Source organism: Anser anser (assembly GCF_964211835.1).
Source record: "Anser anser genome assembly, chromosome: Z".
Lineage (NCBI taxonomy): Eukaryota > Metazoa > Chordata > Aves > Anseriformes > Anatidae > Anser > Anser anser.
In genome coordinates, this window is record NC_139723.1 from 73,853,488 (window position 1) to 73,868,223 (window position 14,736).

The 14,736-nt window shown below is 40.3% G+C and overlaps 1 protein-coding gene across 5 annotated transcripts in view; it reads left to right on the forward strand.

The window, feature by feature from the left end:
• The window catches only part of FYB1 (FYN binding protein 1), a 70,289-nt gene that overhangs the window by 11,894 nt on the left and 43,659 nt on the right, over positions 1 to 14,736 (forward strand). Inside the window, exon 1 of one of the 5 annotated variants that reach the window (XM_083818433.1) lies at positions 10,086 to 10,252. The exons of the other annotated variants lie outside the window; for them this stretch is intronic. The gene's annotated coding sequence lies outside the window, so the exon portion shown is untranslated. Of the gene's footprint in view, positions 1 to 10,085; positions 10,253 to 14,736 lie in introns of those variants that run through there. 5 annotated transcript variants of the gene reach the window in all.

Sequence of the window (14,736 nt, forward strand, 5' to 3'; positions counted from 1 at the left end):
TAGTTGAGGTTAGAAGGGACCTCCAGAGATCATCTAGTCCAACCCTTCTGCTCAAACAGAGTCACCTAGAGCGTATTACACAGGATGGCATCCAGGCAGGTTTTAGATATCTCCAAAGCAGAATCCACAACCTCTATGGGCAGCCTTTTCCAGTGGTCTGCCACCTGAACCATAAAGAAGTTACCTCTCAAATGGTGATGAAGCCTCCAGTGATTCAATTTATACCCATTACCCCTTGCCTTATCACTGGCCACCACTGAGAAAAGTTTGTCCCCATCCTCTTTACATTGTCCCCTCAGGTATTTGTAGAGGTTGATAAGATCCCCTCTCAATCTCCTCTTCTCTAGGCTAAACAGGCCCAGCTTGCTTAGTCTTTCATCACGAGACAGATGCTCCAATCCCTTAATCATCTTCGTGGCTCTGCACTGGACCCTCTCGGAAAGTTCTATGTCCCTCTTGTACTGGGGAGCCCAGCACCACACACAATACTCCAGGTGTGGCCTCACCAGGGCTTAGTAGAGGGGGAGGATCATCTCTCTTGACCTGTTGTCCACACTCCTCCTGGTGCAGGCTAGGATCCCACTGGCCTTCTTGGCCACAAGGGCACATTGCTGGCACATGGTCAGCCTGCTGTCCACCTTGATCCCCAGGTCCCTCTCCACAGATCTGCTCTCCAACAGGTCAGCCCCCAGCCTGTACTGGTGTCTGGGGTTGGTCCTCCCCAGATTCAGGACCCTGCAGTTGCCCTCGTTGAACCTCATGGGGCTCCTCTCCACCCAGCTCTCCAGCCTGTCCAGGTCTTTCTGAATGGCTGCACAGGCCTCTGGTGTGTCAGCCACTCTGCCAAGCTTTTTCAAGGATTTTTTTTCAATCCTTGAAAATGTGTCGGTCATACTACGAAATTCACACTTATGTGAAAAGAATTCTAAGGTTTGACCAGTCCTGTGCCTGGGCAGATGGTCCAGGAAGAAAAGTATCAAAATGTACAAAAGGCTTGTATGGTAGACATTGCAGCTGGGAGATGTGAGGGGAACAAGAAGGATTCTGCCCATGTGAGGCACAGAAATTACTTTCTATATGTATTTTCTTTGTTCCTCTCTACCAACACAGCTGTCCTGAAGCTATATTCAAAGAGTATGTTCCAACCCTCCTTCTCTTCCACTCCAACGCTGGTTTAGGGACTCCTTGCCCAGTCACTCCTCTCATGCAGTTATTCTAATCCTCTGTCTCTTTTTATTGTTAGTATAAACGTGTTGTTCTGTAACCTCAAGCAGTGAAATAATCTAGACTGAAAAGCACTTCTGCTCCCATGCCACAGTTCTTTGTTCTTTTTCTCTCCTTCTCTTTTCTTCTCTTTCCTTGCATATTTTCAATCTGCATTTTTTCAGTGATCATGTGATATATAACAGTCTTAAATTTCTATAGTATCAAACCTGTGGGCTAAGGGTGGGGAACTGCTTCCCCCATTGGAACTTCACCGTTACAAACTGTGGTGAAAAACAGTAGACATCATTACACAGCATCCTAGCTCTTTGGTTACACTGTTTTAAGGTGTAATTGTGTGGTGTCCCATGCCCCTCATCAACACTGAGAAAGTGTTGCTTTCTCGGAAGGTATAGCTAGCCAAGGTGACTGAACACCATGGCAGCACAGGCTCGTTTTTTCTTTTGTGAATTTTCCACTGAAGTTGTTAAACTGTTGACTTACAGAAGTTGCAGAATTATGCATAGGATGAGTGGCAAACGGATGAATGATGCCCTGTATGTATAAAGGGTCTTCAGCAAGAAAGCAAGCATGCAAGGCCTATGTAAGGGATTCTAAAACTCCATTTGCCCAGTGGCAGTACCTGAGCATGAAGTGTTTTCTTCCCTCACTCTTTTATCATATATCTTCCCTTTCATAACCCAGACCCTGATTCTACAGTCATCTTCCTACTTTATGCTGTACATAGGCAGGGATTCCAGTGTATTCTCTACCTTCTTATAACACATTTTTAGCTCTACAAAAAAGAACCTTACATGCATTCAGTTGCCAAGTCCCATTTCACTGTGCTTTAGCCTAGATCCTGCACTCTCAGCTAGCACTCAATCTCTGCACTGAGATCATGAAATGAGCTGAGAAACAGCTAATTGGTAATCTAGCTGCACAGCCCAGCAAGTTATAGCTGATTACCTGCTGTGTGGAAACTGCCCGTGTGAAGTCTCTGACCAGCCATGCAATCAGCACAATAATTACTTATATGGAGGCACGTTATCTGCAGTTCAGGTGTGGATGAGGTAACATCTGTACAGCAACAACTGCAAGCAAAGCTGAGTCACTACTATGTCTCATTTTGAAGTAATTCATGTAGTGCTCATAGAACACAACATATTTTACCAACTGCTTCTGAACTTCAAAAGCAGAGTCTCTATAAAAAAGTCATTAAATGCTACTGGGGATAAAATCCTTGAAAGTATGTAGTACTTTTCCATTTCTGGCCTTTGCAAATCAGCTGGAGCCACTAGAATCAGAAATATTTTTTTCCAGAAGCTTCTCAGTCCTTCCTAAGAGGTAGACAAAATATCTCATGCTTAATCTACCGTGCTTGAAGTTGTAAAATTAGTTCCAGCTAAAATTAATTCTTGTGTCCATTTCTCAACTGCTGAGAAGCTTGTCATAAAAGATTAAAGATGTAACAGAAGTGTTTGTAAATGGTCCCCACTGCAAAGTACTACATTAATGCTAGAAAAAGATATTACATAACAATATCAGAGATTGGTGTTACATGGTACCTTACGTAGGTGAACATGGTGTTTGCTGAGCTCTGCAGTGCATCTCCTTGTTGGACTTTCCTTGTGTTATTCTTGCCACATGAGCAGAAGCAAAAGAGCTCCAGCCTGAAAATAATAAGTTTTTCCTTCTGTATCATAGTCTTCAGTGAATCAACAGGACTTGCATGAGAAAGTAACTATCTGTTTCCTGAAACCTGTTAACAATACACAGGCAAAAATGCACACTTTTTACCCATGTGACTGTCTGGGTAAAGTGACTTTACAACATAAGCCAAGAAGGTTTCATTGCAATATAAATAACATTCCTAATATATAATTAAGGTTAAACTGTAAAGCACCAAGTTTTTTAACCTGACCTTTCCCCCTTCCTATTTTAGAACATTAAAATACTTGTAATACAGCATATATTAAAAAGTTAAAATCCAAGACCATGAGAACAGACTCTAAAATTGTTAATTGTTGCAGTTTTACTAAATAATACTAATTATCACAGAAGCCTCATGAAGGGGTGCAAAGGCAGAATGGTGAAAGAGTCATGACAACTGAGAATTTAACTTGAGCCTTCATTTTCTTTATTCCACATGTTTCAAATTCAGACATACTTGTTATAGGTACTTACTTGAGAGCATCTGAAGTGTAGAACAATGTCAATTGCACTTCATTAAAATACATTTTTGTCATAGATCGCTTGCCTTACCAAAATTGATCAAGAAAGTCTGCTTTTGATGGGTTTGTTTGTTTGTTTGTTAAAATAAACATCTTTTCTAAAGCAAAAGCAGCCTGCCCACCACTGATATGGCTCAGACATTATCTACCAAATGTAGTTTTGATAGTGCAGTTTTTAATTCAATTAAAAAGAAAGCATCTGTTCATAAGAAATCAAATGACACTAACAAAGCCTATATTGCTGAATTCACAAATCTTTCTACAGTTTTCTTCAGATATTTAATGAGGAGATTTTGAAGGGTAAAGGCCCTTTGCTACCCTCTTCCCAGCGAAAGATCATGGTAACTGAGATAGGTGATACCTGAAGAGGCACAGACACCAGCTGTGAGTCCTTTGTGCCCAGAAGGGAAAGCAGTGAAACCAAGACTTTGCCTGGAGCCAAGACGCTTTTTAGGAATCGTGGGGTTCTATTTGCTTCTCTACACTAAAAGCAGATGAGACTTGAAGAGCTGTCAGGGGTTTAACATGCGAGGGGAAATGATGCTTAACCTATTTAATAGCTTTCTATGATGAGATGACTAGTTGGGTAGATGAGGGGAGAGCAGTGGATGTGGTCTGCCTTGACTTCAGCAAGGCTTTTGACACTGTCTCCCATAAGATCCTCATAGACAAGCTCAGGAACTGCAGCCTTGATGAGCAGTGAGGTGGATTGATAATTGGTTGAATGGCAGAGCTCAGAGGGTTTTGCTCAGTGGTGCAGAGTCTAGCTGGAGGCCTGTAGCTAGCAGTGTCCCCTAGGAGTCAGTACAGGGTCCAGTGTTGTTCAAATTATTCATCAACAATCTGGATGATGGAGCAAAGTGCACCCTCAGCAAGTTTGCTGATGACACAAAGCTGGAAGGAGTGGCTGATACCCCAGAGGACTGTGCTGCCATTCAGAGGGACCTCGACAGCCTGGAGGGTAGGATCAAGAGGAACCTCATGAACTTCAACAAGGGCAAGTGTAGGGTCCTGCACCTAGGGACGAATAACCACAAGTACCAGTACAGGTTGGGGGCTGACCTGCTGGAGAGCAGCTCTGCAGAGAGAGACCTGGGAGTCCTGGTGGACAGCAGGCTGACCATGTGCCAGCAATGTGCCCTTGTGGCCAAGAAGGCCAGCGGTATCCGGGGCTGCATTCGGAAGAGCGTTGTCAGCAGCTCAAGGGAGGTGATTCTCCCCCCCTCTACTCAGCCCTGGTGAGGTCCCACCTGGAGTATTGTGTCCAATTCTGGGCTCCCCAGTAGAAGAGGGACATAGAACCACTGGAGCGAGTCCAGAGGAGGACTACTAAGATGATGAGAGGACTGGAGCACCTGTTGTACGAGGACAGGCTGAGAGAGCTGGGCCTGTTTAGCCTGGAGAAGAGAAGATTGAGGGAAGACCTCGTTAATGTGTATAATATCTGAGGGGAGGGTGTGGAGAGGATGGAGCTGGTCTCTTTTCAGTTGTGCCCAGTGAGTGGATGAGAGGCAATGGGCACAAACTGAAAGCACACGATGTTCCAGCTGAATATGAGAGGGCACTTCTCTACTGTGAGGGTGACAGAGCACTGCAACAGGTTGCCCAGAGAGGTTGTGGAGTCTCCTTCTCTGGATATATTCAAAGCCTGCCTGGATGCCATCCTGCACAATGTTCTCTAGGAGATCCTGCTCGACAAGTGGGTTGGACTAGATGATCTTCAGAGATCCCTTCCGATCTCAGCCATTCTGTGACTCTGTGAGGGGGTAGGAAAGGAGGGTGTTAAGTTTGTGTGTGAAATCATGGGGAGTCCAGAGACATTCCCCTCCCACAGCCTTTGCACAACTGCTGGCAAGGGATTTGCATGTTCTTGCACATTTGTTTTCTTCCCAGACAGAAGAGGGGAAGAACACATGGAGGAGAAAGGGAAGTCAGGGGTCTATTGCTAAAGCTGGCTGTTCCTCTTGCTTTTCCACTTCTTCCTCGTCCTGGTATCAGCAGCTAGGGGGGATGCTGAGGGGGAAGCCAAGCCAGCAGGTAATTCCCCACCTGAATACGGGTATATGGTAAGGGTAGGGAACTGAAGTAACTTCTTCCTTGAGAACACTGTTTCCTCCGTCACTTCTCACCCTGTCTCCCCTTTCCCCATTTCATTCCTCTCTCTCACTATTAGGACACTGCTGTCACAGCAACTATTAAGATGGCTGCCCCACACTCCAGGCATGTGTGCTTGCTCCAGCCAGTCCTGGGGCCCTCCCTGACATGCTCAGCCCTGGCAGGGAGGATGGAGCAAGGCAGGGCCCCACGATCCGATGGTGGGGCAGGGCCAGGCCACCTTCATGAGGCACAGGGGGACTGACGGAGCACAGCATCATGTGGGAAGGCAGAAGGTTACCCAGCCTCACCAGCTTCCAGAGCTCTTCTCCCCACATAAACTGCCCCCACCCAGCTCCTTGTAGCCCTACCATGCTCATCTGTCCTCCCTCTTATCCTGGTTTCTACCACCTTCCCCTCATCCACTGCTTCTAGCAGCTTCTCACCTTGCCTACCTTACCAAAATAGCCAGCAGGCCTGTGGCTGGGACCTCTTCCTTCTAGCCAGAAGTTGGCAACTGCAAATTCAGCTATCGCAGCAAAAATATATTACCTGCAATTTAGCTCATTAAACCATCCAGTCAAGCTGCCAATGGTAGTCAGCTGTGGCCTTCAGCGAGGCACAAGTGGTGGAGTAAGGGGGGCCAGGGGCAATAGTTCATCTGAGCATGTCGTGGCTGCTGCCTGCCTCAGCGAGCCGTGTGCTTTCAAAAGTTTTTCTGAACTGTCTAGTGAAAGCCCAGGATTTCCTTCCAGTTTACCTGGAGATGAATTTTGCATCCAAATGAAAGGTTTGCCTTCAAAATAGGATTGTTTAGGATGTGAGCCAACAGAGCACTGCTATGGTCAAACTAAAAACTTAAAAAAAAAAAAAAAAAGACTATTCAAATGAAAGATTTTTTTATTTTATTTTTATTTACTTTTTTATCTGAAGGTGCTTTGCATCAGCAGCACCAGTGCTTACAACCAAGCAGAAAACCAGGAGCTTAACTTTTCTTCCACAAGGCATGCATGTGACTGTGATGTTGGAGTACACTGGTCTTTCCTCGATGACAGAAATACATCATTTACAAAGTATAACCACCCTAGATTCTGACATCATCTTTTGCCTTCTTTCTTCGCTCTTCAGATCTACCTTCTTTTAGTATAAGGAGATCTAAATGGCGGAAACAGATTTCCGTACTCCTGGTTTGGACAAACATAAATATTATAATAAAATTCAACAGCTATAAGATTCTAAGGTTTGAATTATGGCAGTTTAAAAGAGCCACAGCATCAACTTGAGGAGCTTTTGGGGAATCCTGTCTGTCAGCTGTCCACAAATAATATCTGGGAAGCCCAGCTCTTCCTGTATACATGACAGTACATTTTAGACATGAGACAATGCTGTTACTTCACTCCTGACCACACCAAACCTCTGTCAGAAATATTAAACCCACTTTCAAATGGCAACCTCAGGGAAATGGAACAGCACATGTTTCAGGAAGTCTGGCCCTGTCTGCAGATACAAAGATAACGTAGACTGCTTCTACAAGAAATGCAATGAATGCAGAAGCTCCTGTCAGTGTTCAGGAATGTCAAGTTTCTACTGAATTTCAGGTACTTCCCAAAGGATCACTGTAACAAATCACTGCCATGGCTACCTGTCGTGGATGACATCTGAATGACACTTTTTTCCCAGAATTCCAGACTCCCAGGATTGGCACAGCAGTGTTAAGCAGGCATATTAACTTCTTGTCTTGTCCTTTAACAACATTTAAATACTTGAAATATTATCCCTCAGGAGTGGCATGAAACCAGATAGGCTAATCCTCTGAGTACAGGGATGTGTAAGCAGATTTTCAGCAGAAAATCATTTCTTCTGCTGCTCCTGGTCTGCCACTAGGAGGCAAAAGACCCCCTGAGAGTGGTCAGGAGATAGAAATAGAGGCTTCAGTGAAAAACTCTTAAAATTGACTTTCACTTTCTCAAGCACTCCACGTATATGTACTGTATATTACAGATGGAACAACAATATTCTGATTTAGAAAGGGGATTGCCAACTTGCTTTAATGATATTTTTGTAGGGTTCCAAAGGTGATCTCCTATGTGCTTTTTTTTAGGCATATTTTAAAGATTACCTCATAAAGCAAATCATTTCTGTATTCTTCATCTCCCATCTTCATTCACCATCATTTCTGTTATGTTGTCACACCTGTTTTGGGATCACGTAGTAGACTAAGATCAGTGAAATGAACTGTGTTGAAACAACGTGGAAAGAAAAAAGTTTGTGGGTTTTTGTTTGTTTGTTTTTGTTTGTTTATTTGCTTGCTTTTTCTCAGTGTCATTTCACCACTATGGTTTGCAGCCACAGAGGTAACAAGATCATGACTATATTTTTTGTAAGCACTGAACTGGAAACCTAGGCTGTTCAGATAGTAGTGCCTGACTCTCCAGCCATTTCAGATTACAGGACAACATCAGTACATAAAAGTTACCTTAAAAAGCTGAACTAGCATTTACAGCAGAACAAGTCAGTGAAGTATTTTTTTTCCTTTTTTTTTTTTTTTTTCATCTATTTTGGACAAATTTAATGTTTAAGCATCCACTTTTCCCAAAGGTATGTGGAAACTAGAGCTGTGTAAATGCTCTGTTAAAAAAAAAAAAAAAAAAAGTATGACTGCAGTAATAAATTTTGCACATGAGAATACTACTACCATTGCCATTGTTATGCTGGGATTTAGATGCCAGTTTTGGTCAACACAGAGTCTGGAATGGCATGCTTATATACGGAAGGCATTGTTATTATTGATATGTTTGTCTTAAATATAATTTTGTGATGCTGTTATTGCTGCTGTTTCTGCTGCTACTGCTTTTTGGTTTGGGGTGAAATAATAGAAAAAAAGCAAAATAGCTATAATGTGCTTTCAGGTTTGAAGGTCCTGTTCCTTAAAATATTAATTCCTTCAGAGTCTTTCATCTGCTAAAAACAACTATTTCCCTCAAACTACTCACAAACATCCTCCACAGAACTATGTGGAAAAAAAAAAAGAGGGACGATCTAGGAACCTGTTGCATCTCCAAGTGTGAAATGAAGCATAAAATGCAGATATTGCACATGGACAACTTTCAGAGCAATTTCACAGCCTAAACTGATATTTTTATTGTGTTTGTTGCAATTTATTTCCTCAGCAGCATTCTATCAGTTAGAGAAGTATTTATTTTCTGTGCACTGGATGAAAGGGAAGATGACAAGGAACTGTCTAGCACTCAGAGTTGCAAAGAAGAGCTCATTCTTTGATCACAGTATGATTTGCCTAGTGCTGATACAGTGAGCCAAATCTTGCAGTGTTGTTTACCAGTGAAAAAAGGTCTATATTGCTACATTTAACACTGTAATACAGTTGTGCAAACTGCCAACTAGAACAACAGCAGTCACAATCTGCCTTAAGATTAATGATAAATGATTAACCACTGGCAATGAATGTTTATTTTCAAAAATAAATATGATTTTATAAATCAAATTGTGTACAACAGAATGAATAGCATAAAGAACTCATGAACGGCTCAGAATTGCATATCTCCCACTAAGAAAAAGATGTTGCCTGATGTAACAACAACAAAATTATCACTGGAAAGTGACAAATATGAAACGTAATAGTATTTTTATCTCAGATAAGTTCCATCCAACACTAACAGGCTTTCAAACTAGCTAAAATAGAAGTGTTTGTAAAATTAATCTAGAAGTATTAAGTACCTCCAATGCTTCTCTGAGACAACTAACTAACTAACTAACTAACTAACTAAATAAATAAATAAATAAATAAATAAATAAATAAATAAGGATGTGCAGAAGGGGAAGTGATAAACAATGAGGAAGAGCCAAACAACTTTTAATGAAGCTCAGTCACAAAATTGTTCTAATGCAATCTGATCACCATGCAGAGCTCCAGCAAGTTTGCTGAGCTCTATTTAGCAGAGGGTTCTGCCTTTGTGGTTTGGATTTACCTCCACATTTAGGGTTTCTTGTGAAGCTTATTTTCTCAATATTAATTTCCCTATCCTATGTCATACTTTGATTTGTGTAATAAACTGAGGGGCAAAAGAGTAAAATCATAATAGATCATAATTTTGAAAAAAAAAAAAATCTCTATAAAACAAATGCTTTAAAACACTGGCCAGGAGAATGCCAGAACCTACTGGCAAAGTTGGGAGCAAACAAACATGTTAGCTGACATCTTTAGTTGATGAGTGGGAATGGATGTAGTGATCCTTGCTGGCAGCAGGGGACTAGACTTGATGACCCAAGAGGTCCACTGTCTTTAAGCTTGTAATTACCACACGTTTTCTTAAATATTATTCAGTAAAGATTCAAGCTTGTATGCACCAATATAGCTTCACAGGACTCTGCAATATGGGGTAAACGCAGTACGGGATCTCACTTTGCTTTTAAATATCACATAGTGAATATTGCTGATGGCAGCACCCAAGCAGTCTGAACAAATTTTAGTTCCCTTTTCCTCCACTGCTTTTTGCCTAATATCCTGCGGAGAGCAGCTTTTTTCTACTGATCATGATAATAAAAACCACAAGCAACATTCTTATGCAAACCCTCTCTGAGAAGCAGAACTCCTCTTAGCAAAGAGAACAGGCTACTAACGTGACAAACCCTGTGGATTTTCTCATTGAGAGAGCCAGCTTTTCTGCCTGTATCAAAATATTTGGGAGCTTTGAGGAGTCCAGGTAAACTGATGTACATGTTTGTCTTAGAAATAAAAATGTCAAGTTCCAGGATAAAAAGATAATCAGTACAATATATTGCGTATAACCTCATGTAAGTGGAAATGCTAATTGTAGATCTTACTTGAAGTAAGTTGTGGAGCTGAAAAGATGTTAAGTTTATTAAATGGTCTTTTCTCTCTCAAAGCTTTGTGTTTGGTTCCCTGAGATTTTACTAAAAGCAGCCCTAACTTAAATGACCTTTGCATTTTGAAGAATAACAGAAATGAGGCAATTATTTTTCTCGTAATTCCTTTTGCATTATTTGTGGCTGGTTGTTTTGTGGTAGGGTATTTTTTAATATACCATACTCCGAATTAAGATATCAGTGTGAGTAAGTATCTTTTTGTAGGGGGTTGTGGAAAACGTTTTTCTTTCCAGCAGTGAGTCAGAACAGTATTCAATGGCTTAATGCTAAAAAAAAAAAAAAAAAAAAAAAAAAAAAAAAAAAAAGTCCTTTAAAATCATATGGGATCTTAAAATTCAAAATATAGTGGTAGGAACATTTCAGTGTCAGGAACTCAAGGTTTTCTACCTTGTGACTCAGACATGTTACCTTAATTGTAATGGAATAACTGGAGTCAAATCAAAGATGCTTGTAAAGTATTTGCTGTATATACTATATGTAAACAGGGTTCTGAGTAGGAAGGGATCTGGCTGTTTCATTTCTTGGCATACTTGCTATAAAAATTACATTATTCTGAAAGTCGTTGATTAGCATATGAGAAAAAAAAGTATTAAGTATCATGAAACTCAATGCTTATATAAAACCAGGTTAATCAAAAAATATCAACATACTTTTTCAGAAAATGATATTAGTCAATCAGCTTTTATTGGACAGAATTGCTTGGTGGAAAATTGAAGCTCCCAGGCTTCTGTCGTTGAAGACTGAGTTTCTGGTGGTAGAAAGTTTTTCTGTATTGATGTAAACAAGTACCAAAAAGAAGGAAGAAAAGAAAAATGAAGCTCTGTGTTGAAATTACCAGATCATAGGGATGAAGAGATGACCATGCATGGACAGATCCTTTAGCCTGGTGCACAAGATGTGACAGCAATTTTGGGACCAAGCTTGGATGTCCTCTAGCTGTTCTGGTCAAGCCCTATGCCTTCACTAGTCCTGGTCTCGCTTTGGGTGCAAGAATTACATTGTCTTCACATTTTTCTGCATCGTGATGTTGTTGGTCTTATGATTTATGTGAATGATGAGAAAATGTGACAAGAGAGGGACAAAAGAGATGTAGAGGAATGCATGATGAAGAAGATAGTGTCAGGCTGGAACATTCTTGTCTAATTTCAACAGTTGCACATCCATGTGAATGTGACAATTTTGTCTGCTGGTGTTAGAGAGATGTTTGAAAAGGTTCAGTCAGGAGGGCATATAGGCTGTTGGTCTTTCTCCAAAGAATCTCTTAGATTTCTGGCTATCCTCTCCATCGTAGAGGTCTGTCTTTCAAAACAAAAGCAAAGAGCAGAACAGCCTGCCTCTTCAGTATTTAGAATTTGATGAGGGTTCTTTTCTCTTGTATGCCAATCGTTGTATCAGCAAGTCTTTCTGCTTGGACAGATGCTGTCTTTCTGCCTTTTTTTTCATACTTGTGCTATTTACATTCACAGGTACAGAGTAGTGCAACATCTTAGTTCCAATGTCCAAATGCTGAAATTCGCAATTAGAGGAAGTCTTTTTTAACTAGTTATTATTACACTAAAAGGGAATAAAAGCAACTTGGAAATTATTTCTCGCTTCTGAAAACAAAAAGTGTTGCATAAAGATAATTTTGAAGTCTCTCCATCTGGAAAGGGAAATAGTCAAGCAATAGAATCACAGAATAGCTTGGCTTGGAAGGGACATTAAAGATCATCTAGTTCCAACCCCCCTGACATAGGCAGGGATGCCACCCACTAGATCAGGTTGCTCAGAACCTCATCTAACCTGGTCTTGAACACCTCCAGGGATGGGGCATCCACAACCTCTCTGGGCAACCTGTTCCACTAAAATTCCAATAAATTATCATGAATTTAGAACAATACTAGCATCTTATGCAAACAGCTAAACTCCCTCAATCCATTAACCTTAGTAGAGCCCAAATCAGGCTTTTATGATGCCATCTAAGATAAGATCTCTATTTAATTCATCGTTTTCCATGATTTTCTTTCCTTATTCTCTTCCTTATCATTATGGGTCCATGGGTTAGAGGCCAATTCATTCAGTGGTTATAAGCTTCTGTGTTTTTTTTCACTGTCACAGAATTCATGAGTACACATACTTCTTAAAAGGGTGGTAGATTTATAATCTTTCTTTCATTACCTCCTAGCGAACTCACCAAGATCTGATTCTGTTAAAAAAATATGAGTTTTAAAAGACCTGTTGAGACATTATCATGTGGCAATAAAAAGGAAAAAGTTACAGGTGAGAAGTGAAAAGAGTTTTTTTTGTCTCATAAATCAAACCTGCATGCATTTAGAAGAATTGCACGATTCCTTGTACAGTCAACAGTTGCACAGAGGTTGTCTGCTTAACTAGGAATTACATACAGACATCTGTTTCTGTCATTGATCCAGTGTTTCTATTTATTTGAAGAAAAAACAACCACAAGGGGAAGTTGAAGTGAAATGATCTTTTGGCTTCACCAAGACTAGAACTTAAATAACATATATTTATGTCAAAACATAACAAAACAAAACAAAAGTGTGGTTTTTGTTTTTGTTTTGTTTTGTTTTTAACAGGTTATTTGAGACTTAGATATTCGGAGAAAAGTCAGGAAGAACAGAGTTTGAACCTTTATTTTTCTTGTGTTCTCAGTATAATGTACTTCTGTACAAAAAAAAAATGTAGTTATATAATCTTCTCGTGGAAGACTTCTGTTCTCTTTTTATAACCTTTTTTTATGACTTTTTTTATAACTTTTTATAACTGTTATCTTCTCATAACTTTTGTTATGTGTGGGTTCTTGCTGAAGGCAGTGGAAGCTGAGAAAGTGCTGTACATACAAATCCGGGAACCAAAACAAGGGTATTATTCCAGATATGAGCCAACACATTTGAACAATGCATCCATCTCCTTGCAAAGAAAATGTTACTGTTTACCTTGTGCTGCTTCCATTTCAGTTCAGAAGCTGAAGGTCCAAAATATTTTGCAGTTTCCCAAGAAAGTGCAAGAAAGTTCAGAAAGTGACCTACATACATCTTGTATGAGAATCCTCTGTCTAACTGGAAGTTTGCACTTTGGGTGGGAAGGGTGGCGTGAACTTAATCTAACTTCATAATCTTTTCAAGTTCCCATTTCATGAATTACAACCTGTTGTATGTGCTAATGGAGAAGGTAACTGCTGTCACTTCTCGGAAGGGAAATGCAGAAACTGTGGGGATTATTCTGTTAGCAGGATCACAAACAAAATATTCTCTTTTTCCCAGTTCCCCATCCGTCTACCTGGCCAGTCAGGTTGCACATTACAATCTGCAATGTGGCTCCTGCTATAAAGTAAGCTTATTAAAGCAATAATTGATGATGCACATTGAAAAGAAGCAGAAAAATTTCCCAGTTTCTTACCCTCCTGATTTCTTAGAGTGCTACCCTTACTACTCATTACTGACTGTAAATAAGTAAGAGAAGTTGCAGTGCTGTTTTTAAGCCCTTGTGCATCCCCAGGAGTGAGGTTTTTTACTCTTGAAGAGCTGGTATAGCTACATGACTAGGTCAAGGTTCTTTTCACAGTATTAGGAAGAAATTTATTAAAATAAATCATTGACTTCAGTAGGACTTAGAGAAAATAAACAGTCCTAACACGGCAGTAGTGGATTGCTTAGTGCATTTGAAAGCCTGTATGAATATAACTGATGTTGCTATTGCCAAGATGCAGAAAATTTCTCAGAAACTGCATATCATAACAAGAAAAGTTTCTTTAAAATCATATTTCCAGCTTCCAAAAAGTCTATATGCTTAAAGTCTCTTGTCCAGAACATCCACGTTACTGTAGTTTAACACAGTACACTTTCTTAAATTACAAAAGGAAGAAATAGCAGAAGAATCAATTTATTCTTACACCTTTCAAAAGAAATGAGCTGCTGAGTTCGCCAGGCAGTTGATCAGATTGTCATTTACAAGTTCTGAAGACTTAAAGTACCAAGGGAACATTACAGTAATTCTGATGGTTTAGATTTCTTTACAAAAAAAAACAACAACAATGAAACATGCATTAGTACTAATTCAAATAGATCAGAGACAGAAGTCGTTGTTACTATTTCTGGCAATGCAATTAGCTTAACTTTAAGTGTGTAAAATCAGTGCTTTGTGGGGTAGTACAGGAGGAATCTTGAATGATTCTGATATATGTATCTCTGCATTGTGATTTTGTGTGTGTGTCTGAGTGTACTTGTGGTAACCAGCAGTAGATAGCTTAAACCTGATAATCTCCATAGTAAACGTGTACTTCCTCCCTTCCCTACATGAG